The sequence below is a fragment of the Bubalus kerabau genome, chromosome 18, assembly GCF_029407905.1.
Source record: "Bubalus kerabau isolate K-KA32 ecotype Philippines breed swamp buffalo chromosome 18, PCC_UOA_SB_1v2, whole genome shotgun sequence".
NCBI lineage: Eukaryota > Metazoa > Chordata > Mammalia > Artiodactyla > Bovidae > Bubalus > Bubalus kerabau.
The window spans coordinates 21,198,645-21,204,644 of NC_073641.1; the positions used below are offsets into that span (position 1 = coordinate 21,198,645).

A 6,000-nucleotide genomic window follows, 5' to 3' on the forward strand; every position below is an offset into this window, starting at 1 on the left:
GTTAGCTACTCTCTGGGGATAAGGGATGTGGAGTGGAGATCAGGATGTGGACATTTCCATTATGCCCTGAAATTGCACAAAACCCACTACAAGAGGTGTTCACTAAATGTTTCCCAATTTTGTTGGCTAATCTCTAGCTGAAATGCTTTTTCATGTATATTTGAAATTTCTCCATGTCTTTTAAAGTACAGCAAAGAGGCAACTCGTTTGCTGCTTTTCCAAATTCCCCCAGTTGAAGTAAATCACTATTTCCTCCCCTTCTATATTCCTAGAGCATAAAGTAAAAGTACTTATCAGAATCTTTGGTTAATGATAATGATGGAAGGTCAGAATTGTTCTTTTAAGTTCAAACTTGAAAGTCAAATTTCCACTTACTGGCTGTTAGACCCTGGGCAGGTTATTTAACCACACTCTGTATTGGTGTTTTCACTTTTATTTTTCATAAACTACTGAAACATTAGGCAGAAAGCTTTTTGATAGCAGTGACCATATTTATATGATCATGAAAGTCATAATGGTTCTGTTTTTAATATCTGATTTACCTGAATGTGAATGGTTTCTAAGAGTAAAGTAGCTTTTAATGGTATAATTTAGAATGTGTGGCAAGATCAGAAATGTACATAAACCAAATTACTCAACACACCTTTGTAACTCTTAATTACTTTTTATATATAACAAAATAAGGCTAAATCAACTTTTTAAAAAACTTGGAAATGATCATAACCATAATTTAAACTTACCACTTGTCATATATAAAGCTTTCCTTGCACAGACATGTGAGGTGGCAAAATAGGAAAAGTAAGTAAATATTTTATAAAATTCTCTCTTATTGAAAGTATTACAGAAATTAAAATTCATATTTCCCTAAGGATGTTTTATTTGTGAATGGAAGAATAAATAGGGAACATTTCACTGCAATGAACTTTTTTTTTTCTCCTCTGAAAACTTAAAAAAAGAGGGAACAAGAATCTGAAATATTAGAAAACTGTCACATTTGTTATGGCAAATACTGTGATCCTGAATAAAGCTTTTCTCTTTTGTTTCTCCTGTTTGGAACCAAAAACTGCCAGTACTTTAACATATAAATACAAATTCATTTAGCCATAATTTTGCACAGTGTTGTTCAAAACAATCATTTCTTTCAATGACTCCAAGTAAAATTCCTGGTTCTCCTTATGAGTATAGCATCACTCGCACCCTCTCCTTAAGGCACATCCACCCCACCTGCTCTTCCACACCTTTCTCAACAGAGGTAACATTGGAAGAGTTCAGACTTCAACATAAGATTGATTCCATATTAGTTTTCCAAGGCTGCCATAGCAAATTATCACAACACAGATAGTTTTAAACAACAGAAATTTATTCTCTGACAGTTCTGGAGACCAGAAGTCTGAAATCAAGGTGTCAGCAAGATTCATTTCTCCTGGATGCTTTAGGGAAGTTTCCATTTATTGCCTCTTTCCTAGCTTCTGGTGGCTCCAGGTGTTCCTTGGCTTGTGGAAACATAACCAACATCTCTGTAGTCTTATGGGCTTCTTCTCTGAGTATTTCTCCTCTTCTCTTCTCTTCTAAGAACACATCATCGGATTTAGGGACCACCCTAATCCAGGATTATATCTCAAGGTCTTTAATTGCAACTGCAAAGATGCTTTTTCCAAATAAGCTCACATTCATAGGTTCCAGTTGGATGTATCTTTCATGGACTCACTACAGGTTTGTTGGGATTAAGGCTATGTTCTTGTCAAAGATGTACCAACCACAAAGACTATTTGCATGAAGTCAACATTTCTTCTGCCTTATTTGCCTGAGTTGTTCAAGCTTACATTATACTTCCAAAGGGATATTTAATAGCTAGAGGTTCCTATTCACTGACCTTGAAGAGAGGCACTTTCCTAGAGAAGGGGTATACAGTCCTTTCCTGGCCTTTTCTATAAGATAGGCTTAGCTGTGTAATAACTTGCCTAGAGCCAGTTCCACTGATTGTCCATCAGGATGGCATGTTACAGAAATTGTCTCTGAATATGATAGGAATAAGTATGTGTATGAAGCATTTCATAGACAAATGCAGTTGCACGTTTTCAACCAAGTGCCCATGTGCTTGCCTAAATATTTTCACATTTTAGACCCTTATTATATTGGGGAAAATAATATTAATGAGGATATAACATCTAATTTTTAAGATTCTGTGGGGCAGGGGCCAATTTTGAAGAAAATATTATAGGTACAATGTCCTTAAACTGTTAACAAGATTTTTATCGGAGGCTGTTTTTTTTTTTTTTTTTAAGTTAATCAAAATGGAATGGGTATGAAGATGGTGTGTCTGAGATACAAAAGAATTGACCTATAATTTTTTCTAACGGTAGGACTAAATGGGCATAGATGGGGCTCCTTTTCTCTAGATAGGAAAGGGTATACATGAGATTCCTCAAGGATTGCTAAGACCAATATTATAATTTTTCTGAGGACTGGGGAGATGCAGTAAAAATGTCTAAACTTTTTCAAGATTTTCCTTTTTTTTAGCCTGCATTAAGCTAAACTGATATGAGTTTTTAAAGGAGATAGTAAGAGTTTTTAAAGGAGATTAATTTTCACATGAATGCATGTGAAATTAGTGCATTTCCAGATTGTAAACATAAATACACACACACATATAGAGAGAGAGTCTATCTTTTCATGATCCAGAAAATAGTCTTTATTTGAACTCTTTATACCTGGAAATGTTAATGTACACTAAATTTTTTTACTTTCAGTTTAGTTCAGTCACTCAGTCGTGTCCAACTTTTTGCGACCCTATGGACTGCAGCATGACAGGCTTCCCTGTCCATCACCAACTCCCGGAGCTTACTCAAACTCATGTCCATTGAGTCGGTGATGCCATCCAACCATCTCATCCTCTGTTGTCCCCTTCTCCTCCCACCATCAATTTTTCCCAGCATCAGGGTCTTTTCCAATGAGTTAGTTCTTCACATCAGGTGGCCAAAGTATTGGAGCTTCAGCTTCAGCATCAGTCCTTCCAATGAATATTCAGGACTGATTTCCTTTAAGATGGACTGATTGGATCTCCTTGCAGTCCAAGGGACTCTCGAGATTCTTCTCCAACTCCACAGTTCAAAAGCATCAATTCTTTGGCACTCAGCTTTCTTATAGTCCAACTCTCACATCCATACATGACTACTGGAAAAACCATAACTTTGACTAGACAGATCTTTGTTGGCAAAGTAATGTTTCTCTTTTTTTATATGCTGTCTAGGTTGATCATAGCTTTTCTTTCAAGGAGCAAGCATCTTTTAATTTCATGGCTGCAGTCACCATCTGCAGTGATTTTGGAGCCCAAAAAAATAAAGTCTCTCACTGTTTCCATTGTTTCCCCATCCATTTGACATGAAGTAATTGGACTGGATTCCATGATCTTAGTTTTCTGAATGTTGAGTTTTAAGGCAACTCTTTCACTCTCCTGTTTCACTTTCATCAAGAGGCTCTTTAGTCCCTCTCTACTTTCTGCCATTAGGGTGGTCTCATCTGCATATCTGAGGTTGATATTTCTCCCAGCTATCTTGATTCCAGCTTGTGCTTCATCCAGGCTGGCATTTTGCATGATGTACTCTGCATATAAGTTAAATAAGTAGGGTGACAATATACAATCTTGACATACTCCTTTCCCGATTTTGAACCAGTCTGTTTTTCCATGTCCAGTTCTAACCGTTGCTTCTTGACCTGTATACAGATTTCTCAGGAGGCATGTCAGGTGGTCTGGTATTCCCATCTCTTTAAGAATTTTCCACAGTTTATTGTGATCCACACAGTCAAAGACTTTGGCATAGTCAAAAAAGCAAAAGTAGATGTTTTTCTGGAACTCTCTTGCTTTTTCAGTGATCCAGTGGAAGTTGCAAATTTGATCTCTAGTTCCTCTGCCTTTTCCAAACCCAGCTTGAACATCTGGAAGTTCACAGTTCACATACTGTTGAAGCCTGGCTTGGAGAATTTTGAGCATTACTTTGCTAGCGTGTGAGATGAGTGCAATTGTGCAGTAGTTTCAACATTCTTTAGTATTGCCTTTCTTTGGAATTGGAATGAAAATGGACCTTTTCCAGTCCTGTGGCCACTGCTGAGTTTTCCAAATGTGCTGCCATTTTGAGTGCAACACTTTAACAGCAGCATCTTTTAGGATTTGAAATAGCTCAACTGGAATTCCATCACCTCCACTAACTTTGTTCATAGTGATGTTTCCTAAGGCCCACTTGATATTTTTACTTTTTTTCTGCTTCAACTTGGAGATGGTGGTTGTAAAAATTAGCAAGGATATTTGATTTAATGAAAAAGTGAAAGTTGCTCAGTTGTGTCTGACTCTTTGTGATTCCATGGACTATACAGTCCATGGAATTCTCCAGGCCAGAATACTGGAGTGGGAAGCCTTTCCCTTCTCCAGGGGATCTTCCCAACCCTGGGATCAAACCCAGGTTTCCCGCATTGTAGGTGGTTCAATGAAAGATGTAGCATTTCAATGTCCAGACCTTCGGGGTGTCAAATTAAAAGAGAGATACAGGTAGTTCCAGGAGTAGAGTGGGAGATTTGTGGTCTGGTATCAATTTTATATTTGTTTTATTTCCTCCTTTTGCAGGACAAAATAAGGTCCCCAGGAGGTAGGAAAGGTAATTAACAAACTTCTTTCATTATTCCCATTCTTTATCCCTCCCTACTATTTAAAAACTGAAAAGTTGTGAAATTCCATCTTCATCAGATTGTGCTTGCATTCTAAGTCACTTCAGTCCTGTCTGACCCTTTCCAACCCCATGAACTGCAGCCCACCAGACTCCACTGTCCATGGGATTCTCCCAGCGAAAATACTGGAATGGGTTGCCGTGCCCTTCTCTAGGAATCTTCCCGACCCAGAGATCAAACTTGCATCTCTTATGTCTCCTTCATTGGCAAGCTGGTCTTTACCACTAGCACCACCTGGGAGATCCTTCCATCAGATCCTGTATATCCAAATAACTGTCCTTGAAGGAGAATTTCATGTTAGTCTTTTCACTTTTAATATCTAGTCTTGGTGCTTATTTGCTAAGTCCCCTGGGTAGACTTCTGGGTCCACATCAGCTCAGGAAACCTGGCGCTGAGCCCTCCAAATGTTTACTTTGGTCAAACTCCATATTCACGCAGTCATATTCACTTACACGCTGCTCACATCATACAGCTCTATAGCTTTGTCACCTGATTCAAATCCACTGAGCATTATTCAGCCTGAAAATTTACTTTTATACCAAGCACATAAACAAAATGAAATACAGTTTAAGAAATCAGCTCATAACATTTACAATTAAATTCATTAATCAAGGCAGTTTATGGAAATGCCATGTGGAAACTGTAAACTTCATAAATATTCCAGTACTGAACAACTAGACGATCACATTTCTTAGTAATAGATGCTCTGTCTTGGTGGCTTTATTTCAGTGTTAAAGATGTGGAACATTCCCATCCACCAGCTTGCATTCTTATTTTGAAACATTTTAAACCATGCATATCATCATGAAAAAAAAAACAACCCTTTGTTTTGGTGACATTCCTATCCCCATATGTTCTCCATTTATCTTCCTCTCTAGATTTACACGCTTTGAGACTAATTAGCGCCTGCACCTGATTTTAGGAAACAGCCCTTGAGTCCAACCAAGTATCTGTGAAGGGAAGAAAACAATACCAAGTTCAAAGATTTCTAGGTAATAAATATGAACAATATACTTTCTTGATATTCTCACTCATATGTGTCTTCTTAAAGTATGAGAATTTATGTGTACTTTCTTTTGGAATGTACAAATCGAACCACACTGCTAGCTTCATACTCTATACTACAATGTACTTTGGTTGCCAGTTTACATTCTACTGGGGCTTCCCAGGTGGTGCTTATGGTAAAGAACCTGCCTGCTGATGCAGGAGACACACGAGATGTGGGTTGCATCCCTGGGTTGGGAAGATCCCCTGGAGAAAGAAAGGGTGACCCACTCCAGT

General features: G+C 38.0%; 1 long non-coding RNA gene across 1 annotated transcript in view; it reads left to right on the forward strand.

Annotated features, from left to right (window-relative positions):
• Positions 1-5,764, forward strand: part of LOC129633320 (uncharacterized) — a 607,349-nt gene extending 601,585 nt beyond the window's left edge. The window contains exon 6 of the long non-coding RNA XR_008705019.1: positions 5,598-5,764. This is a non-coding gene — a long non-coding RNA (uncharacterized LOC129633320). The remainder of the gene's footprint in view (positions 1-5,597) is intronic.
• Positions 5,765-6,000: the final 236 nt, after the last annotated feature.